This window comes from Balaenoptera acutorostrata, chromosome 8 (genome assembly GCF_949987535.1).
Source record: "Balaenoptera acutorostrata chromosome 8, mBalAcu1.1, whole genome shotgun sequence".
NCBI lineage: Eukaryota > Metazoa > Chordata > Mammalia > Artiodactyla > Balaenopteridae > Balaenoptera > Balaenoptera acutorostrata.
The window spans coordinates 89,486,684-89,514,302 of record NC_080071.1 but is presented as its reverse complement, the minus strand read 5'-3'; the positions used below and the strand labels follow the sequence as shown (position 1 = coordinate 89,514,302).

General features: G+C 52.7%; 1 protein-coding gene across 2 annotated transcripts in view; it reads right to left on the bottom strand.

Moving 5' to 3' along the window:
- The window catches only part of SH3BP4 (SH3 domain binding protein 4), a 92,136-nt gene that overhangs the window by 25,521 nt on the left and 38,996 nt on the right, over positions 1-27,619 (bottom strand). The window contains exon 2 of one of the 2 annotated variants that reach the window (XM_057551570.1): positions 14,013-14,085. The exons of the other annotated variant lie outside the window; for it this stretch is intronic. The gene's annotated coding sequence lies outside the window, so the exon portion shown is untranslated. The remainder of the gene's footprint in view (positions 1-14,012; positions 14,086-27,619) is intronic. 2 annotated transcript variants of the gene reach the window in all.

The following is a 27,619-nucleotide window of genomic DNA, read 5'->3' as shown; positions in this document are numbered from 1 at the left end:
CTCCTGGCACCCTCAGGGTGAGGGCTCAGGGCTGAGGCTCTGTGTCTCCACCTCCTCCAGACCCCGATGTGGAGAGACCCCTGGAGGGACCCGCCTGCCCGGACGCGCGGCTACAAGATGCTGTCAGCTTCCCGCCCTGCTTAACAGAGCTCACCACCCCTTTGCGGCTGCCCGTGGCCGTCAGATCCCTGAATACCCCCTCCCTGGTGCAATCCATATGTGACCTTAATTTTCTCAAAGGTCCCTCCTGCAGCTCAAAACCCTCCAGGTGTGACTTGCTTTTAAAGGTAGACTTCCCGCCCTGGCACTCGGAGCCCTCCACTGCTAGGCTCACCTGGGCACCCAGGTTTATCACTTACCTCCACCCCCATGCGAACCAGGGACACACTTCTCAAGCATGCGTGTCTCACCTTGGAGCTCGCTGCCCTCACCTGTGGCACCAGGAACACCGCCTTCTCTCTCCCCACCCTCTTTCTGCTCCACCCTCCTCCCCACAGCCCTGCGATGTGCTGACCTCAGCTCTGTAGCCAGTATCCCCGAGCCTCAAATTCAAGTGGCCCAAGTTCAAGGCCACGCCACTTGAGTTAATCCCTGCTTTATTAGAAAATAATGTGGGAAACTGAGTTATTTGTAGTGAGGTGGATGGACCTAGAGTGTGTCATACAGAGTGAAGTAAGTCAGAAAGAGAAAAACAAATACCATATGCTAACACATATACATGGAATCTAAAAAAAAATGGTTCTGAAGAACCTAGGGGCAGGACAGCAATAAAGACGCAGATGTAGAGAATGGACTTGAGGACACGGGGAGGGGGAAGGGGAAGCTGGGACGAAGTGAGAGAGTGGCATGGACATATACACACTACCAAATGTAAAATAGATAGCTAGTGGGAAGCAGTCACATAGCACAGGGAGATCAGCTCCGTGCTTTGTGACCACCTAGAGGGGTGGGATAGGGAGGGTTGGGAGGGAGACGCAAGAGGGAGGGGATATGGGGATATATGTATATGTATAGCTGATTCACTTTGTTATAAAGCAGAAACTAACACACCATTGTAAAGCAATTATACTCCAATAAAGATGTTAAAAAAAAAAGAAAAGAAAAGAACGTGGGGGTAGATGACCTGATGGTCTGATCTGCTTTATAATGAGCTCACAAAGGTTCACTAACACTGCATTTTACTGTATGTTATACTACTAGTATGTATTACTATATGCTATGCTATTTTTTCTATTTTTTAACCATTTCTATATTTTCTTATTTAATTTTTATTATTATTACTTTCATTATTAATTATTTTTACCATTTTCTTATTTATGTACATATTTCAAAATGTCCACAACAAAATATTTTTTAAAATTAGGAAAGTAATACTAGGAAAACTTCATCACCTGCCTTTCCAAGAGGGATGTGTCAGGAATGAAGGTGTGTGTGTGTCTTCTTTTGACTGGGAAAAACTCTAAGGAACCCTAAATCTAAATGCCCAGGCAGTCTGAGCCCCCTCACAGCACAAGTGGACGTGGCTGGGTTCCCACTTGTTGACAAGTGACCCTGGAACGCCAGATTCAATCACCGAGGGCTCCCCTTTAGGACTGATGGGCATCCAGCGCCTCCCAGGTCCAAACCCAACTTGGGGTTTGCCCCAAACCTCCTCCCCAACTTCACCATCTCAGCCAACGGGTGAAGGGCTCACTCAGCCAGCCCCAAAGCCCATGTCCCTCCCCAGCGGCCCCTCCCTTACCACCCCCCCTCCGTGGAGGGCATGCACTGCGTGTGTGCACGCCACCCCATGCAGCTCCGGCTGAGCTCCCCGCAGCACCTCCACGCCACTGTCACCTCTCAACTCACTCATCAGCTCCCTTCCACCAGGTCTAACGCATCCAGCTCTGCCCTCCCACAGTCCACCCCTCAATTAGCAGCCAGGACTTTACAAAAATCAGTCGGGACTCTGTTCAAAACCCTCCAAAGCTCCTTAGGTCTTCGTGCTTACAATGCCCTCAAGGCCAGCATCCTGGGTCCTGCTGGCTCATTGGTCCCGTTTCTTGAAGTTCTCTCCCTCCCACTGCAGGGCCTTTGCACATGTCGTTCCTGCGTCCTGGGAGGCCCCTGCCTATTATTCGCCAGACTGGACCCCTCACTGCGTTCAGGTGTCTGCAATAGAAGCATCCCTCAGCCCACCCTCTTCCCCTACTTTCCTTTTTAACACTAGACATATCCTGTGCTCTTCGCTTTCTAGCCTGATTTCTCCAAGAGAACGTAAGCTCTCCGAGGCCACGGGACTCAGCCTGTTTCCTCGCTCCCTGGGTTGTGACAGGCCTGTACAGAGCAGGCGCTCAAATATGAATGAGCAAATGAACTCCATTTAAATAAAGAATACAGCTTTGGAGCTATCTGGTAGGTATCCCTGGGATCATCTCCTTGAAAGAGCCCAAATCCCCCGAAAGTGTCAAATGTCCCCCTAGATGGCTGATGTGACTTTATTATACTCAGCAGGCTAAATTTAGGAATCTTACCCTCTTTTGGAAATCCAAGTTATACATTTCTAAAACACTGATGGGTTAGCTGGGTGGGCACCTGGGAGGTACCTGGGCAGCTTGGCCTACAAGTTTGGCCACCCTCCACTAGGGTCTGGACGTCACCCACGGGCCCCAGGAGCCACCACCTCTTGGGTACAGCCTGCAGCTGCACGCACTCCTGGTCAGGGTGGCCGGCGCTGGACCTCAGGACATCTCAGAAGGGTAGGCTGTGACAGTCACTGCATCCCCCATCCCCGGAACCACGCCTCGACCTGGGAAGCCTCCCGCCCCCCGCTTCACCTCCACATGGTAGAAGTCAGGAAGGGACATTAAAGCTTACTAATGTCTGAGCCACAGCTAACGAGGTTTTCTTATCTTTAGTATAAAGGCCAACTCACTCAGAGAGAAAAGAGCCTGCTGCCAGCTCCTCCCTGCTAACTACGGGGCTGGCCTCCGAACAGACGACACCGCTGTACAAGGACAGACTTATCTACAGATTCCAGTGGCAAACTCGCGACCCCGCACACAGCCCCTCAGCTACCCCCGTGGATTTGCCACTCCCCAGATCCTAGAATCCCAGAATATTCTTGTGGGGGCCTGTATGCCAACGTTCTGCCCGAGGAACAATTAAAAAACAAACCAACCAAGAAAAATAACGGAACACGAGCATCTGCAGGGTGGAGAACACCCTGGTCAGGATCCCAGCGTGTGCACAGCCAAGCGCCAGGTCCTCCGGGTGGCCCAGACCCAGGAAGGTGCAGAAGGAAGGCGCTGCGCCTGGACCCCTCCCGCAGGAGGGCATCGGGCATCGAGACTGCCTTGGGCTCCTCCCTGGAGAATTCTGTTGGTGCCTTGTTTAAGATGACTCATTCTCCACATTTGATTTTAATTTCTGGAGTAGGAGTATCATGTTGATTTCATCAGATTTCCTCTGGGTTAAAAAGAAAGCATGAGTTTCGACCCGCTCCGGGGTATGTCAGTCACCAGGCTCTGTGGACAGACACTCCAACCCATCTGTCCCCACCTCACTCTCTCCCCAAGAAAGAACATGTTCCCAAGGATGAACGTAATCCAGAGATACCCTCCCTCCCAAGCTGATCTGCTTCCTGTGAGCAACTGCCCGAAACCCACGCCCTGGGCTCCCAACCTGACGGGCCGCCGCGGAGAAGCCGACGTGCCCAGTCAGGCTGCAGGGATGGACCAGGGACACCTGGTGTCACACCTCCCCACGTCGAGGAAGATCCCGTGAGGAAGGCGAGCCGGTGGTGACCCAGCGGGGTGACAGTGAGCCTGTCTGCACGCCTACAGACGTCTACGACATCCTTTTCCCTCCAAAGCAAACTGCCCTGGAGGGAGGCCCATCCCACAGACTCCAAACAGCACCCTAGCTCCCCCCGCCTCCTGATCCTTGACCCGACTGGTCTGGGCAACGGCCCAAGTGGAAAGGCAAAACGTGACTGGTGTCCCCTTTCCAGGCTCTCCTCTCTTGGCAGGGAAAGGCACAGGTTCCGGTTACGAGAGCACGGTCCTACACAGCGAAACTCGAACCTTCCCATCGTGGTGGTGGGACACTGCCTCCCACCTACAGGAGCCTGATCTCCAGAACCCTCCTGTATCCACCTGGAGCAGAGCCGAAAGCGCTGCCCGGTGGCCTGGAGGAGGGCTGCCTCCTTTGGGGGGAAAGCGCATGGCCCCACTGGAGAGAGGGGACCACAGGGAATCAGCTGGTCGTTCCAGTGTTTGGGATGCATTTCACTTTGGTTCAACAGTGACCTCAATTTATGAGCAGCAGCGCGGCTATCAGAGGCCCCCAGCCGGCCATCTGGGCAGAGCAATGAGGTTCGCGGGCAGAATCGTGGGTCCTGGTCCCTGGGCACCTCCCGAGTAGGGGACCACATTGCCTGGGTGAGCAGCCCAGCCCACGAGAGCTGCACCTGCTTCTAGGAACAAGGCTCTTGTGTGCAGGCGCTGGGCTGGCAACATGCACACGTTCAAGGCCTTCTCTGTTCACCCAAAGCTGGTGACTCAAGCTCAACACCCCCTCAGGCTCTACGGGGTGCGTGGGAGGGGATCCCGCAGTTGCGGGTGCCCGCTTCTCACTTGCTGCTTTTATGGTGTAAAGTGTGATCGTTGGAGAGAGCTGGCCCAATGACTCGGGGTGTTTTCACCAGCCAGTGACAAAGTAAGAAAATCAGAGCCTGGAGAACCATGGGTTGTGGGTAAGGGCCAGGGAGGGGAAGGGGTGACCAAGCCCCTCTCCACCACCTCTACGGGGCCTGAGCCTCTTACGCCCTGGCCTCTTGTCTCCAGCCTACTTGATGCCCAGCTGTGAGACTGTGTTTCAGGGCGGGCTGGACCAATCCCATCATCTCCTTGGGTAGAAACAACAATCTCAGACTTCCCTGGTGGCGCAGTGGTTAAGAATCCGCCTGCCAATGCAGGGGACACGGTTCGATCCCTGGTCCGGGAAGATCCCACATGCTGCAGAGCAAATAAGCCTGCGAGCCACAACTACTGAGCCCGCGTGCCACAACTACTGAAGCTCACATGCCTAGAGCCCGTGCTCCGCAACAAGAGAAGCCACTGCAATGAGAAGCGTGCACTGCAACAAAGAGTGGCCCCCGCTCGCCGCAACTAGAGAAAGCCCGCGTACAGCAACGAAGACCCAAAGCAGCCAAAAATAAAATAAAATAAAAAATAAATAAATTAAAACAAAACAACAACAATCTCAGCCTCCTCAAGGGCTGCTACAGTCTGTAGAAGTCAATCCAAACCTGGCTTGTCTTTCCAGACCCTCCTTGCACTAACTCACCCTCCATGTCCGCGTCACACTCTCATTTGGATGCCCTGAGCTCTCCAAGCACAGCGACTGTTTCTTTCACTCGGCTCCAAACACCCCTCCCCCCAGCCATCCCCCGACCTCAACCCTCCATCTCTCTCCACACCCCACTGACTTGAAGACCCAACAGTGCCCCCAGTTTCTGCTACGTTAGGACCTACCCATTTGAGAGGGACCCCCGTCAAACAGTGCCTTTGCCGATGGAATCCTACCTCTTCCCTGAGCTCTCTCGGGACTCATCCGTCGTCATCTCTGGACACTTACCGCTTGCATTCTGGGCACCACAGCTGTGATTCTGCACGTGATTTCTTAGTTCCCTGACAACTACCCTCGTCTCTTCGAAAGCCAACTGGATACCTGGCTCCTCTGTAATCCTCCCGCAGCAAGCACAGTGCCTGGCCCAGGCTGGTGTGTGGTGCTGTCTGTTGAAAGGACAAATGCTCCACCCGAACATTTATTCAGCACTACCGTGCAGCGGGGACCACCGAAGACACAAGTGGATGGAGACCTGGTCTTTTCCCTCAACTGCTGAGCATTTAGTTGGGATGACAACGTGTATGAAACTGACCCCAAGAGGAGGGGGAGGGGTGATGTCTCCACCACACCTTCCGGGTCTGCTCAGGACCTTCCGGGCCTGCTCGGGACTTCCCGGGCCTGCACGGACCTTCTGGGCCTGCGTGGGACCGGAAGCCCAGACACCTCGGTTTGCCCAACACACCGTGTGTGCTATGTGGACGCCTTCCACCCACATGTCCTCCTGCCCTATCACCCTGCTGCTGACAATGGCAAGGAGTTCAAAGATGACCCGACACGTGCATGTCAAGTGCTCCCCAAGCACGGGGTTTAGGAGGTCTGGTGGAGTGGGGTCAGCCTCCCCGAGTCACATGGGAAGAGCTGCAGCAGACAGGCTGGGAAGTAAAATCTTGTGATCAGCCCAGACTAGAAAAACTTCCCCACTCTGGTCCCCAGCCAGCGACTAGAAAGAAAAAGCATGATTATCTCTGCAGATGTTACAAAAGACATGAGAAGAGAGGCCCATTCACTTGACCGGCTGGCTGGGGGTAGACTCAGATTCCTGACCCCCGTCTGATGAGTTCAACAAAACTGCAAAACATCAGCACTGGAAAGACTTGTGGTTTCCAAACATTAACCGCTCATCTACTGTCTTCCTTAAAAAAAAAAAAAAAAAAATCAAATTACTGGGCTTCCCCGGTGGTCCAGTGGTTAAGACTCCGTGCTCCCAATTCAGGGGGCCCGGGTTCGATCCCTGGTCAGGGAACTAGATCCCACATGCCACAACTAAGACTCGGAGCAGCCAAATAAATAAACAAATGAATGAATGAATAAATAAATAAATGTTTTAAAAAAATCAAATTATTTAATATTTCTCTTTAAACCAACCTACTTTAACAATGTAAGTTTATTCAAGAAAGTTATTTTAAAGGCAGCTTTCTATAGCATTAAAAAGGAAGCTTCGGGCTTCCCTGGTGGCGCGGTGGTTGGGAATCTGCCTGCCAATGCGGGCGACACGGGTTCGAGCCCTGGTCTGGGAAGATCCCGCGTGCCGCGGAGAAACTGGGCCCGTGAGCCACAGCTGCTGAGCCTGCGCGTCTGGAGCCTGTGCTCTGCAACAGGAGAGGCCGCGGTGGTGAGAGGCCCGCGCACCGCGATGAAGAGTGGCCCCCGCCCGCCGCAACTGGAGAGAGCCCTCGCGCAGAGGCGAGGATCCAACACAGCCATAAATTTAAAAAAAAAAAAAAAAAAAAGGAAGCTTCTATCCTTTAAAAAGAAAGGTCTTCCTTAGATATACTGATAAATCTTTTCCAGTATATATTAACTTAAAACCTTTTTTGAAAGTTCAGCTTAGCTACCTTTCTGGGAAACACAAAGCAGCTGGTGCTACCCATTTTACAGGTGAGGAAACTGAGGCTTTTTTGGTTTTTACTGAAAGAGGTTTTCCCTGGGGTTCATTTCTGAGACTCAGATGAAAATGCCAGATTCACACGAGCTAGCTGGCCTGGGGAGGCAGCTCCTAAGGCTTCATGATGCCCCCAAATCTACTGATGGTTCTCGTTAATGACAGACCTGCCACGTCTGAGGCTCAAGTTCAAGTTCAAGTGAAGACCGGGGAGGAGGCAAGAGTTGCAGAGACCAAAGTGGTAATGGGGGTGGGGGGGGGCGGGTGATCAGCAGGGTGAGAACACTCCCCAGGCAGAGACCAGAGCCACGCCCACCAGAGGCACCACTGAAAACAACCGGCAAACACAGTGAGAGCCTGTCGATGGGCCCCCAGAGCTGGGGAAGAGACGGCTACATGCGGCCCAACTCCTGAGGACCCAGGTGAGGTCAGTGCTCAGCTGACTGGTTCACTGCTGCCTCTCAGCCAGACCCTCCCCCGGATGGAAGAACTGTTTCGGCTTTATCCACCCATTTCGGGTGTTATCCACTGTTTCGGCTTTATCCACCCATTTATCGAGGATCTGGCACCTAGCACAGGAAGCAACCAATGAAACTCATGGAATGAACGAATTTCTTTACAGAAGTTCTACCGTGTCCATGAATTACGAATTGAGATATCCAGGGCAATAAACCAATCACTGATCTATACACTTCATCAATATTTATTAAGGGAAGTAGAGGGGACAGGATTCTTGTTCTGTCTCCCATCCCACTGCCCCTCAAACTATCTGTCCTTAGGAAATCAAAGATGTGGATGAAGTGACATGTACAGCACTGTTTACAGTGATCCAGGAGGGGGTTCTACCTCCAGGACGGGTTACGTAGCTGTTAAAATTTGTTTTCTAATACTCAACAGAATGGAAAACCCATACAACAGAACGCTGAGAAAAATGAAATCCACAAACTTCACAATAAAACTCATTCCACTTTGTTCTTAGAAATGTATATTTACTAGAAAAAAGAAGAGTAATTTTCACACCAAATGTGGACAGCGACCACGTCCAGGTGTGGCAATCGTATGGATCATTTTGTTACTTATTTTTCCTAAGTTTTCTACTGTTTGTAATTTAAAAAAAACAACACATTTTATAAAATAAACTCCCATTCTCCTTCCCCAACACCATGATTCCAGCAGGTTCTTCCCAGACTTGCAAGGCCATTTTCTGAGCGTGTATAACAGTATGCCATCTCTGGGGTTAATCCCAAACACCTTCGAACACTTGACTGAGCGCCTAGAACGATGTATTAATCCCAGTGGATCTAAATCCAGCCTTCCCAATTCCAGCTCCATGACTTGGGGCAAGTCATTTTCCCAATAACTGAAAAAAATGCATTCCTATTCCTCCTGGCCTCATGATTCTACTAACTAGGAAACAGAGAATACCTGATTGTGATATTGTGATTTATAGTATATAATATATATATTAAATAAATAAATAAATAAATATAATATAATATATATATAAGTCTGTGTTCTATTTCTGACACAGAGCTCCTAAAACCCTGGGGGATTTCTTAAGCAAATAGAGCAGTAAAGGTATCTTTTGTTATGTTAATGAGGTGACTTTGGGGCCACCCCCAGGTAACCTAAGGATGGGGGCTTTCAGTCCTGCCCTCTGACTTCTGCGGAGGGGAGAGAGGCTGCACAGTCGCATAAACTACAGATGGCCAATGATTTAATCAATCATGTCTGTATAATGAGCCCCCCGTAAAAGCCCAAGGCTGGAGTTCTGAACGCTTCTGGGCTGGTGAACACACGGAGATTTGGGGAGGGGATGCTAGGAGAGGGCGTGGAAGCTCTGTGCTCTTTCTCGATACCTTGCCTTCCGTGTCTCTCCCATCTGGCTGTTCCAGAGTTATATCCTGTTATACTAAACCTGTAATCTAATTAGTAAAATGTTTGACTTCTGTGAGCTGCTCTAGCAAATTAATCAAACCCAAGGAGGGAGGGTCATGGCAAGCTCCAATCTATAGCCAGTTGGTCAGAAGCACAGGTGACAACCTGGACTTGTCATGCGCGTCTGAAGTGGGGAGGTGGGGGGCAGTCTTGTGGGACTGAGCCCTCAACCTGTGGGACCAGACTTCATTCATCTCCAGGTAGAGAGTGTCCGAACTGAGCTGACCGGCGGGACACCCAGCCTGTGCCTGAGAATTGGCAGCGGCTTTTGGCAGGAGAAAGCCCTTTGCAGGAAAGAGCTCTCTGCAGGAGGCCCCTCTGTCCCGTCACTAACCTTAAACCAGACGCCCCCATGCGCTGCTCACCTCTGGCCCTAGCACACCTTTCAGATCTTTTGATCACGCAATACTCTGTCTAACCTTTTGGTTCTTTCTGTAGATGGAAGAAGTAGAAATGAAGACTAAGTAATTAACGAGATCTCTTCCCCAGCTCCCCCTTCAGTAATTTCGCCAACAAACTGTGAACAAAATAGTATCTAAACAAGGATCACGAGGAGTTGACAAGCCCGTACACAAGCCTGCACGCAAGCCTGCACACAGTGGGGGATGGCCACAGCGCTGACCCCCTACCTCAGTGATTAACTGAGATGACTTCCCTGTTTCCCTTCAAAAGCTTTCATGGCTAAGCAGAATCTCTGGAGGTGGTTTCTGGGGGACGCTGAGTCCACCATCTCCCCAGATTGCCAGCATTCCGATTAAGGGCATCTTTCCTTTCTACCAACACTTGCGAGCACTGATTTTGCATGCGGCGAGCAGCGGGACCTGATTCAGTAACAGAATCATTCCTGATGGAGAGTCATCACCAAAGCTCCAACCAGCGGGGCTTGAGGCGGGGGAGCACCCTGACCTGCTGCTCACCGAAGGCTCCCGACTTTCCACTACTATAAACGGCAGGGCGGTTGGTGACCATCTTTATCCCTAATCTTCCTCTGAATTTTGGATTAGTTTCTTAAGAAGACTTTCTAGTAGAGGAAGAAGCATTGCCAAATGCTTTCCTGGAAAGCTGCAGACATTTATCCTCGCCACAGCACTGGGGGGGGGGGGGTCCCTTTTCACCCTTCTGCCAGCAATCTGAGAAAACCTTCCCTAATATGACAACTGGGCAACGAAATACCGAGTTTAAATTCACATTCCTTTGACCATCGGTCAGAAACTTTCAAATATGGACATCTTATTTCTTGCTTCGTGACTATCATTTTGCATCCTTTGCTTGATTAGAGTCTGAAGTTTCATATCAGTTTCAAATATCTTCCCCACTGTTGCTCACGCATACCCATCCATTTGTTAACTTTAGGTAAAGTCTCAGTTCTCTGACCCTATCAATCCTTCCTTTGTAATTTCACCCTGAAGCACAGAAAAGGCTCCCCTAATGAAAAATTTGATAAACATTTCACATCTATTTTCCTCTATTTAAAAAAAAAAAAGGTGTGTGGACTGACATCAATGTACAAAGAATTTATTTTGCTGCTCAGCAAGGAACTTTACAAAATTAATTAGCAAACAGCTAAGCGATTACTCCTTTATCGGCTCCCGAACAATCTGTCCCCTCCGTGATGTCATCTTATTGCTTTTTAAATGCGTATAGACACCAGGGTTTGAATCTGGCCAATTCCATGTCATGAGTCTGCCTATTTTTATAACAACACCAGCCCTTATGTAACTCCGGGAGCTTTACCAAGTTTGGCCATCTGGAAGGACCAGCCCCCAAGAACCATTCTATTTCAAAGTCTCCTATCAGTTATTTGAACCTGTTTTTTCCTTCCAAATGAACTTCGGAATAATTAAGTAATATGTCTTCCCACCTCTTCATTCCTTCAAAACAGTTACCCCACTGGGTTTTTGTTTTTGTTGGCACAGCAATGGTTAAGAACGGACATCTTTATACTATTTTATCTTTTCTTCCAGAAATAGGGTGGGTCTCTGTTTATTTAAAAATGAGTGCCCGGACAGTGTACAGGGACCGGCACACTCTTCCTGTAAAGGGGCAGAGTGTAAATTAAGCTCTGGGGACCATACGGACTCCGTCAAAACCCCTCACATCCAGGCAGTTCCACAAGTCCAAGCAATTCCACCTCCGAAGTATGTGGATCTGACCTCTTCTCTCTGCTCTCTGCTCCCAGCTAAGCACCTCCTCTCTCTCTGGACTCGCCTCAGCAGCCTCCCACCTGGTCTCCCTGCTCCTCCGGCCCCCAAAACACACCACGAAACTGTTCTCCTTAGAGCAGCTGGGCCCCTCAGCAAGTAAGTCTCTCCAGGGGCATCTCCCTGCAGTCACAATAAATCGAACCTCCTCCTTGGGCCTACGTGACTATGGCCCCACCTGCTCCTCCACGACCTTGTTTCCTTCTTGTGCACTCAGTTTCTGAATTTAACTCATTTCTGTCCCAGGACCCTTGCGCTGGCAGTTCCCTCTGGCTGGCAAGCTCTGTCCTGCAAACTTCACTTGCTGACAACTCTTGCCACTCAGGCTGACATGGGTCAATGTCACACTTCAGAAAAAACCCACCTGACCACTCACCAACGTTGCCATGCTCAGTCTGACCTCTGTGCCTCAATGTCCCCAAGTGCAAGAGGACCATAGCAAGAGCTTGCACGTGGGAATCACGTGTGCACACACAGGGCACGGGGGCCCCCGGGCATGGTACAGCCCCCTCACACACAGAGTTTGTGGTCATGCTGTTTACACTGACCCAGTTCACGCATAAGCCCTGTACTTTTCACCAAGTTCGAGACACACCCCATTTTTTACACACCACCATGGTCTGGAATGCTATGAGTTTCACTGCAGGAAAAAACTAAACTTCCTTGGCTTATAGGTGCTTTACTAAATGAGGTAGTATAATTTCTTTATAAACCACTAATCACTTCATAAATTCTATCTCCATTGCTAGATACTACAACTGTGGGTTGTGGGTAGTGAAAGTTTAGTATCACTGTACCTTATTTCCATTTGCTTGAGCTATTTAAGGCCCGACCAAGGGGTTCAGGTCAAGCACTTAAGCAAGCATCTTTTGGCTAAAACCTAAAAGCCACCAGGCTGGGGAGAGGACGGCACTGAGAAGTCACATATGCTCACATTTTTCTAATACCTTCTAGTTATGAGTTGAACTGTGTCCCACGCAAAGGATGTTGAAGTCCTAACTTCCACTACCTGCAAATACAACCTTATTTGGAAACAGGGTCTTTGCGGATGACCACGTTCAGATAAAGTGCTAGAGGTGGGCCCTCCTCCAATATGACAGGTGTCCTCACAAAACGGGGAAGTGTGGGCACAGAGTGAAGATGACGCGGAGGCAGGCAGAAGGCGGCCGTCTGCAAGCCAAGGAGAGAGGCCCGGGACAGCTTCTCCCTCACGGCCTCAGAAGGAGCCAGCCCTGCCGACACCTCAATCCCGGACTTCAGGCCTCCAGAGCCATGAGAATGAATTTCGGTTGTGTTGAGTGACCCAGTGTGTGGCAGTTTGTTCTGGCGGTCTCAGGAAAGTCACACACCCTCCTAGGGGTGCGGACACAGATTCGGCTTCTCAGACCTTCACTCTCCTTGGCCGGCGTGGCCTCCTGCCCCCAGCGAACTTCTCCCCGGCCTCCTCTCTTTCTGTCACATCTAACACAAATGGAACTCCACGAAGCAAATGAAAGCCAAGACCCCAAAACAGAGTCCCGGCCTCTGCAAAGTGTGGTCTTGCCTCCACGCTTCCGGAACACTCTCTCCTAAGATCCCAAACTATCAGGCCATCGCCCGACCGCCACGCACCTCACATTCCTGACGGCTGAGTCTGATGCCGGGGGCAATCGGACCTCTATATCCCGAGTGTTACTGTGGAAAATCTTGCTAACTCACCGCAAGCGCCCCGCAGAGGCATTTCTCGGTGGCAACCAAATAAGTCGGGGTGTGCAACAAGCTACTCTCACCAAGATTCCGGAGCTCTCCATACATTTCGACTCACTGAGAACACACTGGAACCACTAGAAAATAGGAGGCCAGCGCCCCCTAAGCTGCGGGGAGAAGCGGGGACAGCCCCCCGCCCCGGGCTCCACCGCAGGGGCTCCGAGGCCACGAGGTCAGGTTCCTTCCGAGGGGGCCCAACGGGTCTGCAGCAGGACATGCACCAAAGGCACAAACATTTAGTAACACGGAAAGACACCCAATATAGCCACAGTGCAGAGGCAAAACCCTGACAGAAACTTCCAGCTGCTGGTAGACGCCGACTGGGAAAGCAGCTGAGGGTGACAGATAAGGCTGCAGGGGGCACTCGGGCTCCCCAGGGACACGGAGACGGAGGGGGCAGGAGAGCACAGCTCCGGATACAACGGAGATTCGATGGGACCCGCAGTCCGGAAGGAGAAAGGCCGGCTGAGGGAATGCCAGGCCGGCGGGGAGAGCAGAGGCCTGCAGGCCAGACAGCCTGCTGATGGGCATTTAGGGGTTTAATATGTCTTCTGGCACAAGCCGAATCCCACCTTCTCTCATTCCTCGACTTACAGTAATACTGGGAAAACGCCAGGGAGGAAAAGGCTGTTTTGGAAACATTTGCTGTGAGGGGATATAAGCTCATCCTCTCCCCCCAGGGAGACCGTCTCTACAGCCTAGGAGATAAGCAGTTCGTTTCATCCCGCACCACCAAGGGGAGACATGGCAGGTTTGCACGCCCAGCACCTTGCCTCCAGCCCGGACATGGAAAGGCCCAGCTCTGTTCCCTGAGGCCCTGCTTGGTCTTCTAGCGTGGCCCTTGCTTTCCTCACCTGATCCTTTATCACCAGCGTCTTCCTCCTCCTCCTCGCCTGTAGGCGGGACTAAATTAAGGTTGACAGCATCCTATAAAGAAGGAAACACAGGGTTTTGGAGCCAGATCGGAGTGTGACCGGCAGCTCCAGCTGTGTGCTCTTGGACAAGTGACTTAACCTCTCTGAGCATCTATTTATATCACCTGCAGCAGGAAGATAGTAAAATCTGGCTCACCAGGTGCGCGCATAGGAGGCACTCAGTGAGGACCATTCCTCGTCACCGTGCCTGGAGATGAACGCCAGTCGGCCCAGCACTGACGTCCCCAAACAGTGATGTACCACGGACTCAAACCAACTTACAAAGTCTCCTGCAAACCACAAATTCTCTGCATTTTCACTTAGAGCCGTTGGCATTTTTACTCAAAACCCAGGTCACCACCTGCTCACCTTTGATGACTTCCCCTTCAGCCCTGGTGGAACCCCTCAGATGGGCGTAACTTAACTTCCTGGGGCCTCCACTTCCTCATCTATAACTTGGGGAAAACTACGCTCTTGACCTCTTCAAAGTGTGTGGACAAAATCTGCTGGTTCATGCCGAGTGCTTCGGGAAGGGCCGCCAGCACGCAGCTCTCCCCAAGTCAGGGTTTCCTGCTCTTGGTGCCAGAAACACTTTGGGTGGGACCATGCTCTGCGGGGGCCGCTCTGCCCACTGCAGGATGCCTGGCAGCACCCCTGCCCTCCACCCACCAGAAGCTGGGGGCATCCCCACCCCCAGACAACCCAAATGTCTCCAGGCACTGCCAAGTGTCCCCCAATATCGCCCCTCTGATAACCACTGTCCTTGGTGAGGGCTATTGTTATTAATGTTATTTATCCTCTTCCTTTACCTCTAAGTCTGATCCCAGCTGGTGTGTTGCCACCTCTTCTCTCTGGCTCCCTTCCTTCCATTTCCAATCTCCACCTCCCACGCTCCACCCCATGGCCACGCCCGGCACCCCTGCACCCCAAAGGGCTCCCCTTAACAGTTTCCCCACCCTGGATGTCAATGCCAACCACTTGGAGAGGCTTTTGAATAATACAGTCCCACCCTGGAGATTCAGCAGTATTTTTAAAAAGCTCTCCCGTGATTCTAACACACACACAGGGCAGAGAATCACCATGCAGCCCGGACTCACTCACCGGTCACCAAAGAACCTACAACAGTCCTTTCACTTAGAACCCAGGCCCCATTGCCTCAACTTCAAATGGTGGTCCGAGGTCCCGCCTGACCGCTTGGAAAAAAGCCCACTTGTTCAACCCCCTGCTTCATGCCCACCCAACCCCCAGCTACAAGGGTCCCAATGGCCAGCTAACAGGTCCCCTCCCCAAATTCGTCACACTCAGCTGGGCATGCTACTCACCTTACCTGGAAAGTTCTCTCGGGCTCCTCTAACCCTGGCCAAACCCATCTACCCTTCAACAAATCCTCCCTGGAATGCTCTGCTGTCACTGATTCCACACCCCGACCCATCACAGAACCACCCAAGGGCAGTTTCTGGGTCTTACACACAAGGTCCTGGGTCAACACACCCAGGGAACTAAAGTCCTGGAGGCAAGTTCTGCAGACGTACACAAGGCACAGACACAGGGACTCTCCAGATGACTCATCCCCCACAGGGCACAAGCCCGCAATGCGGGTGATGTAAGCTCTGCGAATCCATGGGCCACTGTGCCCAAAAAGCATTTGACCTTGAAGGGGTCAACATGTGTTTTAACAAGTAAGTGACGTCTGGAGGCCAGACAGAAGGCCCAGTACGGAGCAGCCTGATGTGGTCTTAGGAATCCCAGGACCTCTTCGTGGCCTTCAACCCCAATTCCTGGTGTCAATGTCGCTGCCTCCGGAACAGATCCAACCGCACTTCGCTGGGCGTTGAGTCTGAATTGAAGCACATCACAGGAATACCAAGCACCTGGGAGAACTCCCTGTATCAGAAATGCCTCGGGAGCATGCAAGGTTTTATTTTTAGAAGCAGGACACATTCTTCAAAGAAAATCTTTGCACAAACCTTGAGCCAGAACGAGGTAAATACGAAGCAGCTCTGTCAGAAGGGTGGAAAGGGGAGGCGTGAGAACTGGTCTGGGGAGGAGACGGGTCCACCCGCTAGCCCACCTGCCACCTGCCCAGCCCCATCACTTCCTAGCCCAGATGGAGGAATCATTCACTGACCATCCACCTGCACGAAGCACAGCATCAACACTTTACATGCTCCAGACATAGCCATTCCACCCCAGGCACACGCACCCAAGGGAAAAGAAAGTGGATGTCCACAGAACGGCCCGCGTACAGATGTTTGGACTGGATTCACTTTTCATAATGGCCCCAAACCGGAAACAACCGTGACGTCCACCAACAGGAGAAAATAAACCAATGGCGGCACATTCATACGGTACCGCTGATAGGAAATACACATCCACAACGCACCGAGGTGGCCCACGGGCATGAAGCTGAACACGGAAGCCAAACCCAGGAGCACGTGTCTTACAAGATGTATGAGAACAGGCAGGTGGACCCGCAGACGTCAGCAAGAGTGGGTGGCGGGAGGAGGCGGGGCCAGATGGGGAGGGCGCAGGGAGCCACTGGAGGATGGGGACACAGCTTGAAGGAGTGTGGGTGACGCAGGCGTCAAACCTCAAGGATGCATGACGTACGAAAGTGCAACAATGACATGACACGCCTTTCAGAGTATAAAGAAGTATAAAGAAGCAACCGAAGCAGAAACGTGGGGTTTCTGCCTGCAGCTAGGGAGCTGATCACAGAGCTGGGCTGAGAACCAGGCCTCCGGGGAGCCTCCACTGACTGGAGGGTTTCACTGCGCCGGATGGAATTATCTGGCATCACCTGCAGCTGATGCCCCAAGCCTGGCCCCCACGTGCCCACACGCACCAGGGTCTTCAACGATCGGCTTTCCAACCACGCAGACAGAGGCCTACCTGACCACCCCTCCCCTCCCCCGCCCCCACCCCACGTGGCCGCTCCGAGTCCCTGGGGGGCCCCCCCGGAATGTGCTGTGCTGACTAACACCTCGCCAAGGTGCCCTGGGGTCAGCGAGGCCTCGGACGGGCTGGTTCCCGAGCTGCTGTAACAAATCACCCCAAATGGGGTGGCTTAAAACAAAGAAACCGTTCTCTCCCGGCTCTGGATGCTAGAGGTCTAAAATCAAGGTCTCTGCAGGGCCCTGCTCCCAAAGGCTCGGGAAGAATGTGATCCAGGCCTCTCTCCTGGCTCGTGGCGTCATGGGCAAGCCTTGTCTTTCCTTGGCTTGCAGATGCCCCCAAATCTGCCTCCATCCCACGTGGCCTTCCTCCCTGTGTCTCCACGTGGCTGTCTTCTGTGGACACCAGTCATGGGATGAGGGTCCACTCACTTTGACTAAGCCAGTTACATCTGCAAAGACCCTATTTCCACATAAGGTCACATTCTGAGCTGCCAGTAGACGTGACCTTCCGGGGACACGATAGCACCTTGGACATCGAGTAACAAGGGAAGGCAGGTCGGGGGAAGGCCAGGCAAGGGGCAGGCGGCAGGCTGGTTCCTGCCCAGAGCAGCCCCGCGGGGACTCCGGCCCAGTCGGCCGGGCAGGTGAGACCTGGGCCCTTGTGAGAGTGGCCTGGGACTTTGTGGGACGCTGGCTGGGAGTTAAGGGAACGTCCCTCTCGTCTAGTGAAGCAGTCACATGCCCAGTTAGACGCAGAAGTGTCAACCCCTTTGGGGCCTTCTTTACCTAAGACACGCACGTAAGGGAATCCAGTAACAATACGGGTGAAAACTTGGCAGGTAACTCGGGTTTCACCCTCAGCTCCGGTTAAAAGAACTTCACGGAGCACGTTCTTAACTGTTATGCTTCTCACCGGGGCAAACAGAGCCGACTCTGATGACAAGACTGGCTGGCGAAGATGCTGGGTCAGTCGCTGCGTCAGTCACTGAACGTTGCCGTACCGCGGGGGCCTGCGCGACACGACACGTGGGCAGGTGCAGGGACGTTCCCGTCCCCTGTGCGCCCATGCTAGGGCAAACGGGGAGCTGCCAGAGTCCGAGGGACGTCCCAAGTCCTTAAAGCAATAGGCTGCCCTCTGCCAACACCACATCTGTGGTCACCAGCCCTGGCACCCCGGGCTCCTCTACAACAGGACCTGATCGCGTGACTGTAACTGCTCATTTAATTGTGTGTCTCTCCAACCAGGCCGTGAGCTCGAGATCAGCAAGGACCTCTAGCATCCCTGGCACACAGCAACAATCTCCCAATGAGTAGCACTTACACCAACCAAGGGCTTACAGGTTGCTCCAATCTCACAGTATATGAATGGGGCGGCTTCTCCAAAGCAAGACTTCTTATGTTCATAGCCTTCTTCATGTCTGTCCTGAAAACCTGAAGGTCATCAGAAGTGGAGTCCTCTTTAATTTAAGTCACTAACTACAGGGGTGCTGAGCACTTGTCATGCACCTTGTTAGCACAAAGAGCACAAAGAAAAGCAAGACCATCCTGCTCTTAGCAGGCCCGCAGAAATGATGAAGACAGACATGAACTACAACAGAAACCATAATACAGGTAAAACAGCCAACCACATCCACTGATGTCAGCTGAATGGTGTCCCCCCCAGAAAGATATGCTCGAATCCTAAATCACAGACAGACCCTAAATCAATCCCTGGTGTCCCTATAAGACACTGGGATACAGAGACACAGACACACAGAGAGAAGATGGCCACATGACGATGGAGACAGAGATGGAAGTGATGCAGCTCAAGCCAGAGGGCGTCAAGGTGGTGGGTGAACGACCCGAGCTGGAAGGAGGCAAGCAGGAGTCCTCCTTGAGCCCTCAGAGGGAACATGGCCCTGCAGATATTTTGACTTCAGACTTGCAGCCTCCAGATTTGAGAGGATCCATTTCTGTTGTTCAAAACCATGCCGTTTACGGTCATTTGTTATGCAGTCCTGGGAAACTACAGGTAGACCTCCGAGATAACACAGGTTCAGTTCCAGACCACTGCAATAAAGCACATATCAAGATAAAGCGAGTCACGTGAATTTTTTGGTTTCCTGGTGCATAGAAAAGTTTTACTCTACACCTTGTACTATAGTCTATTGACTGTGCAACAGCATTGTCTAACAAATGTGGAGGGGCTTCCCTGGTGGCGCAGTGGTTAGGAATCCGCCTGCCAATGCAGGGGACATGGGTTTGAGCCCTGGTCCGGGAAGATCCCACATGCCGCGGAGCAACTAAGCCCGTGCGCCACAACTACTGAAGCCCGCGCGCCTAGAGCCCGTGCTCCACAACAAGAGAAGCCACTGCAATGAGAAGCCCGCGCACCGCAAGGAAGAGCAGCCCCCGCTCGCCGCAACTAGAGAAAGCCTGTGTGCAGCCACGAAGACCCAACACAGCCAAAAATAAAATAAATAGAAAAAATACATTTATTAAAAAATTATTGCTAAAAAATGTTAACCATCATCTGAGCCTTCAGTGAATCGTCTTTTTGCCATAGTCACATCAGAGATCACTGATCATGGATCCCCAGCACAAATATAATAGTTATTATGTGAAATAGTTAAATAAATATTTATTTTAAAAAGTAAAAAAAAAAAAAGTTTGAAATAGTTGAAGAATTACTGAAACGTGACTCAGAGACACAAAGAGAGGAACTCTTGCTGGAAAAAGGATGCCAACAGACTTGCTCGATGCCCGGTCGCCACAAACCTTCAATTTGTTAAAAAAAAAAAAAAAGTATCTGCGAAGTGCAATAAAACGAGGGTGCCTGTCGCCCTGCCCTACCCTCCCAGCATTTGTTGGTCGTGTGTCAGGCACTATTCTAAGTGCTTCTGTGCCCCCTGATTTACATGTCACAGCCACCCCATGACACAGACGGTTGATCATTCCCTCCAACGAACAGTCGAGAAAACCGAGGTGCAGAGAAGCTAGGTCACTGGTCCAAGGTTTCCCAGCTGGGTGGCCGCAGAGTCTGCTGCGTGAGCCCGAGGCTGGTGTGAGCCCAGCACAAAGACGGCAGGGCTGGAGCAGCTCCTTTCTAGACCATTCCGAGACCACCAGCTGCTCCTCCCCTGCCCGCTGGGCCAACAGCAGCCCGGCTCCTGGAGACCAGAGCAGGACCCCCAAAGCTGGGCTGCTGGGCAGAGCTAGCAGGATAGTCTAAGTGTCTGCGCCGTGGTTTTGTTCTGTTTTTGTAATCAATGCATAAATTAACAAACCTGGCGTGAAATCACTCCCTGTTTTTCTGCAGAGCCTCTGCTACAAGTCTGTACCAGGCAGAGATGAAATGGAATCCAACCGACCCGACAGGTTTCCTGCGGGGAGGGTGAGTTCACCAGAGGCCCTGGAATCCAGGTCCCTGGCCTTTCGATAATCAGCTAATTTCCTCCCAGTTCTGAGGGTGACACAGGAGAGGCGCTTGGCCAGGGAGAAAGTGTGACCTGGTGTCAGAGGGCAGTCGGAGAAACTTTCCTTTCGCCTCCAACTAAAAAGTGCCCGAGGATGATTATTTTATACAGAGGGTAAGAAAAAGGATCAGGGGAAGAAAAAAATTACCCACCGTAGAAAGGGGCTCCTCCTCAACCGTTCCCATCCTCTGCTTTGTTTTGTCACCATTCATACCCAGCTGTCTAGCGAATTCTTAGCGGCATCTTCTCCCTGCTGCCACCCCCTGCCCCGTCCTTCCTCCTCCTCCTGGTCCGCAGGAAGGCTGTGCCCTCTGTCACCCAGAGCCTCGGCTTGGACCAGAGCCCCGGGCGGCACCGGGGCTCCCTTTCCTACAGAACCAGCAGCTGGCTCGAGCCCAGGGCTCCTTGCTGGCTGGCGCTGGTGTCTTTCTGCTTACAAATATCCTCCCTGGCTCCCAACGGCCCCTGGGCTACTGCTCTCCTCCCCTCACCTCCCCCAAAGCGGCTCCTGCCCCAAGCCTTGGACACACTGTTCCCACTGGGGTTGGTGATGAGGCCACCGGAGCCCCAAGTCCTGAGGGCGTTTTCCTGCATGTGTCTCACCGGGCGGCTTTCTAACTAATGACCTCTCCGTGGCCTCCCAGGGTGACGGCTCTCTCCTTCCTCTCTGAGCTGGTCTTTGAAGCCTGTCTTGCAGGTGTCTTCCCATCACCTGCATGGCTGGTCCTTCCCCCTTCCTTCCGAGATTTCCCCTCCTCTGTCTGCCTTCAAGTGCCCAATGTCCCTCGTCCATCCTTGCCCTTCTGCTTTTGTCCCCTGGAGCGTTCTCCTTAGGGGCCATAGCCACCCCAGGGAACAGGGCAGGGATGGGACCACCTAGTCTCTGCTGATGCCCAAAGCCTGGTCTGCCTGGCATCCCTGTCTCTGCAGCACCTCCCACACGCCCTCAGGATGGCGACCTCAGGGCCAGCATGCCTGGCTCATCTTCTCCCACCCGAGCCTGCCCCATCTCCTGCATCCCCATTCCAACAAAAGCACTGCCCACCTCCCCCAAACCAGTCCGTTCTCTAGTTGAAACAGATATTTTTTTTTCTGGAAAGCATCGTTTCTCAACGTTGGCACTACTGACATTTGGGGCCGGATCATGTTTTGCTGTGGGACCCGTCCTGTGCACTGCAGATGGCCAGCAGCACACTTGCCTCCACCCCCTAGATGCCAGTAGCTGCCCCCAACCTCAGCTGTGACAAGCAAAAATGTCTCCAGACGCTGCCTATGTCCCCTGGGGACACCACTGCCGGAAAGGGCCAGACAGGGAAGATCACGGGCTTCGTGGGCCACTTGACCTCAACTCCAGCCACTCAGCTCTGCCTCTGAGAGGCAAAGACGGCCACAGACAGTGAGTGTGCATGGCTGGGTCCCAATAAAACCTTATTTACAAAAGCAGGGTGCATGCAAGATTTGGTCCACTTGGTCCTGAGGCCACACCCCACTGGCCCCTACTCCGGGCGTCGCCTGCTCTCTGGCCGGCTCCGCGCCCCATCCCCTCCGTGCCTTCTTTGGGGCACTACCCATGCCTCACCTGGACACCCACGTCCTTCAAATTGCCTGCCATCTGGACCCCCTACTCAATTTCTCAGGTACGAGCCCACCCTGACCCTACAAAAACAGAAATCATTTGAATCCTAACTAGGAAGATAACACCCTTTATCTTGGGCCAGGCCCTGTGCTACAGGCTTTACCAACTAATTTAAATCTCCAAAGCGGATCCGGTGAGTAGAGATGATGAAGCAGATGCAGAGAAGCAACTTGTCCTAGGACACACAGATACCGCGTGGACCCCACACCTTCATCCTACCTGGATCCCACGTGGACAATTCGCTGCTGTCACTGCCCGACCCCCCTGGCGCCCTCCTCCACCATCTCCTGTCTCGGCCCCTCTGGGTCCACGGGCAGGGCCATGGGACGGAGGGGTGGCGCTGGAGGCCCGCGGCAGCACAGGCCAACACTCGCATCCTCGGACGGGCTCACGCCCTCCTGGGGACACGGGCCCAGCAGAAATCCAGGCCGGCAGCCCTGGGCGGTATCTCAGAGTGACACCCATGGTTCTGAGCATGCGGTGGTCCTGGCTGCCTCGGTCCGGCTGGTTTCCTTTCTCGAAGGTTTTTGTATTACACTTACAAATCATTAAAAACAAAAAGGAATATACTTTGTTTCCCATAAAAATGCTATGCCAGAGGTTTCCGGTTGACCTATTCTTTACCAAAACCTAGGAATGTCAGGTACGATACCCCCGAAGCAGCAAGTAGCCCTTATGAGGTTTTCTGAACATGCCCAGGCCCAAAGGAAAAGAAAAAAGAAAGGAAACGAAGCAGCAGCTCCCTATGGGAACAAAGCAGGAAGAGATGGGGGGGCGAGCCTCAGCCCCCCTCCCACATGCCGTCCTCCGTTTCGCGCCCCCCACAGGAAGAGACAGCAGACTCCCAGCACAGCGTCCCAGTACAGAGGGGGCAGCTTTCTCGGGCGCCCCCGCTCGGCCAGCCCAGGACAGGATTAGGGTCGGAGCCAGAGGGCTGGAGCTGGACAGCTGCAGGGGCTCCGCCTGCTCCCCACCCACCCGGAGGTCAAAAGCCCTCCCTCGCAGGACACAGGTTCCTGGGCCCACCTTGAGGTTCTCACTGGGTAGGGACAGACAGGCTGAGCTGTCACTCAGATTAGCATCATTTGAGTCAAGTTTAGTAAAGGTACAATGACAGCAAGGTGGGAGGTTGCAGGAATGCCCTGGGGTAGCGACAGCAGCGGGGTGGTGGAGGGCAGGAAGGTACTGGAATGTGGGGAGACAGTGAAGGGCTGCTCCAACCTCCCCCTGACCCAGATGAACCCCCAGGCCAACACCCCCATCCCCTGCAGGTGTGGAAAGAGCACGAGGGGCAGCCCCAAGGCAGACAACGCCCAGGGGGCTGCTTTCTCGCAACAAGCCTCCCTGCGGTCCTGATGCAGGCGACCGAGGGGCCACACCTGGAGAGACGCCTGGCCTGGGCCTGCTGTTGACGCCCCTCACTCAGTAAGCAGCACTTCCCGGCACTGCCGTGTTAGCTCACAGATGGCTGAATCCACAGGGGACAGCACCAGACCGGCCACCGCACGACAGTGACCCAAGCCAGTCCACGCCAAGGGTGACTTCAAGTCCAGGGCAAGCCCTGGCTCTTGGAGATCTGTAAGATGCCAGGGACAGGCATGCAGGCGGAGGGACAGGGCTGGTGGGGGCAGGGAGCTGGAGTCTAGAACTAGGGGTCTCGACAAGAACTGGGAAATGAGAGAAGATGGCTCTTAAAATTAAGTCAGAACATCACAGTATGATGAGTGCTAGCAGCGCTATTCACAAGAGCCCAAAGGCAGAAACAAGCCGAGCATCCAGTGACGGATGAGTGGACCCACACAGCGTGGTCCCTCCGTACAGTGAATATCACCCAGTGCGAAAAGGAAGGACATTCTGACACATGCTGCAACGTGGGTGAACCTTGAACACACTACGATAAATGGAAGAAGACAGTCACAAAAAGTCACGTATTGTACGGTTCCGCTTATAAGAAATACCCAGAAGAAGCAAATCAAGAGAGACAGAAAGCAGGTCAGTGGCTGCCAGTAGCTGGGGAGGGGAGGGACGCCCCGTGGCTGCTCCCAGGTCTCCTGTTGGGTTGGTAAAAGGCTTTGGAACTAGAGGTGGTGGTGGTACAACTTCGTGACTATACTAAGTATCACCACATCGGGACACCCGAAAATGTGCCCATCAGAAACCCAATTCAGGCTAAAATGTGTGTGCGCGCGGAGAACAGTCTGAAAAGATACCTTTACTTAAAAAATTGTATACGTTGAGATATATTTTTGTTATAATCGGGGTACACTACTAAAGGATGGAGAAAAAACACCCCTACAAGTAGTCAGGAGGGAGGCTGGTCCAGCAAAGGGAAGAAGCCGTAACAGGAGGAATCAAGGCGAACTGCACCCCAGTTACGGCCAGGAGGCAGCCGCTGGTCAAGGGTGCTGACCCAGAGCCCCCAGGCACTGTGGTCCCCTAGAGCAAGGCATCCCCAGTAGGGACAGGTGCGGGGAATCTGGGGGCGGGGGCGGGGGGCGGGGCGGGTTTAGGACTCTAAACACGCAACTCAAGCTCACTAAGCAGAAATGGGAACAGACTGGGGGCAGCCAAAGCAAGCTGCGGGAGGACAGGATGGGGGCCTGGAGCCGCCTGGATGCAGAGACTCAGGCCTCCCAGCCTGCAGGCTCTCGTCCTCACCCCTGTGGGTTCAGCTTCATTACACCAGATCCACTTCTCCACCACAATGCGGGAGCGAACTGTGAAGGCACCGCCCTCCCCTAACTGCAGCCCCCATCCCCATTCTGCAGAAGAGCAAACTAAGGCACCACTGAGGGCCGGTGGGCAGAGCCACACAGCTTTAGTGCCTGAGATTTGCATGCGGACAGGCTTGTTTCAGAGTCCAGGCCACACCCTGTGGCCAGGACCCCATCAACCGGAGCTCAGTGAGACTCACTCTGAAGCCCACTCGTGAGTGGTACCCTGAAGAATGTCTACCAAAACTTAGCATCCCAAGGAGAGCAAACTATTTCCTAGCGACATATGCAAACCTGCCTCGCGACCAATATTTATGCCCAAGCAGATGGAGGCCCGGTTCTCAAGTTACATTAAGTCCGCTGGAAATCTAGAGATCCCTGGGGTGTCCTCTGATGGAGCCCGATGGTCTGGGCCTTGGCCCATTGAACACAATCTTTATCAGTAACAGGTGTGTCCCCATGAGGCTTATGGACCTCTAGCTGTCGGTCCATTTAGAGGGTCCTCAAGACCCCAAAATGATAGGTACAACTTTACAGGTATAGCTGATTTTCTAAAGGGAAAGCCCATAGCCCTTATCAGAGTCCTCAAATGATTTTTGCCCTCGAAACCCCTGACTTGGAGGAAGGCCTAAGACCGGCTTGGAGATTTGGAGATAAGGTGACCGGGAGATAAGCCCGTGTTGGGTCTGACTAAGGGCCTGAAGGTCTGCCCTTGACCAAGAGTATTATTCAGCCCAAGCCCAGATGAAACTCTTCTTTCCTTTATCTGGTTATTATTTCTGTTGCTTTTTGTTCAGTCCCAATGATATTTGCTCTTTTACAGAATGGGAAGGACCTGGCTTATGAAAATCACCTTTGAATTGTAGCCGACCTGGGCTTGCTCTGATTCAGACGTGAAAATCGGAGATGCTGTGTGGGTGGTCGACAGGGGCAACTAAGCCCACGTGCCGCAACTACTGAGCCCTCGAGACACCTCCTCACTCTCCTGGGAGTTTCACTGCCCGGCCCAGGCACACCCCCAGCCTGGACACCCCATGGCCCCGCCCCTCTGATGGGTCAGCCACAGATACCATGTATAGGTGAACCGATCCACTGTCTGCCTGCCGACCCAGCAATTGAGGACCAGCTCAAAAGGGTCAGTGGGGCCCAACCCACTTCTAAGAGCAGGGAGCTGAGAAAGTCAAAAGCGGCCCAGGGGCACATGCTTCACAGGACTGCTGGGCCTTGGCTGGTGGCCATTCCTAGGCCAGGTGCACGCTGGCTGAGCAGCAGAGGCCGGATGACAGGGGTACATGCAATTCGATTCTTGAAGAGCAGTTTCACGTCTCAAATCCCGGTTCCCAGGTCTTCTGTGATCTGGGGGCTTGATCTCTTGGATCTTTCCAACAATCCTCCCACTTTTTCTCTTGAGCAAGTTTGAGTGCATATTCGATTCCTTTTTATCTCTGAGAACCTTCTGAGACTGGCTCCATCTTTACAGATGAGGAAACCGAGGACCAAGGAAATTAATTTATGCAAAATGCTTATGGGCTCCTAACTGAAATTTGTCTCTGCTTGGAAAAGACCAACACGATAAGCTCTCTGCATAGACATTTTTCTGACCCAAGAATGAAATACAGTCACTCTGTCCTTCCTAAATTGCAATCGGCCCAGTCAACTTTAAATAATGAACAAAAGGGGAAAACTCCAGCCAGAGATAGGGAAACTGGGGTTTTCTGATTAGATTGGGAAATTCTTTGTAGTCTAAGCAGGTTTCAGCGAGATGGAAGGCTCTGGAAAATAATCAACGGTGGAATCTTTCTTTGACTCACCTCTTTTATCTCCAGAGCCCCAAGTATGTTAAAAACGTCTCAGCGGTCCTCATGACACGCCTGCTTTAAGAAGGGTGAAAAGGCAGGCTGGTGATGAGACTAAAACACAAGGCCTGTAAGGATGCAGACGCCGTTTCTGGGGGAGCACGTGGGTTTCTCACCCGCCCGCAATCTCCAGGATTCACTCCCTGGCACCTGACCTCACTCAGTCAACTGCAGCCTTTATTTAATGAGGCAGCGCTTACGTGAGGCTTATTCATACAGAGGTTTTGAAAGACGCTGAGCACCGCCTTACGTTCAGGCGATGCGTGGCCGGGTCCCCATCCCCCCAGTGGATCACCTGCCGACCACTGTGACCACTGTGACGTCAGACCTCACCTCCAGAGGGGCCCTGCAGGCCTGGGATGCCAGCCTTGGTTGCTCTGTCCTGAGGACACCTGAAAGCCAGGATCTCCCTTACATACATTGACCCCAATTCAAACCTCAAAAGTAAACCAATTTGTCTCATCTAATGACAAGATGAGAACAGCGGGCACTGCTTCAGGTCACCTTGAGATGGAAGGCTCCGTCTCAACCTCCTGTTTCCTCTTCCCAGAGGTCCTGCTGCCCCGGGGATCCTGGCTCAGTGCCGGACAAAGCAAACCACATAAATGACACCCAGGGAAGTGCCAGAGCCAGAGAGGGGTCCCAGGCGGGGCCCCACTGACCTCCTTTTCTGCTTTGCTCAGGAAGGGGTCTGCACCAGACCCCCAATTCAAACGCAGAGGTGGGATCCTGTGGGGGTCAGGCAGGGAGCTCTGCCGCACCACCGCTGGCATCTGTCACGTTTATCTACAGAAAAGAACTCAGCTGCATACTTGCTTGCTGGACTTCAGAAACCCCAGCATTCAGGCCAATGCCAGTCCGAAAGAATGCGAGGAATGTAGATGCCTTTCACTGGGTCTCACTGCAACCCGAACAGACCACAGCCTCCAGGGCTTGCTGATGGCTGCTTCCTGGGCAGAAATATTTTAAGTCTCTAAGACCTCAGTGGG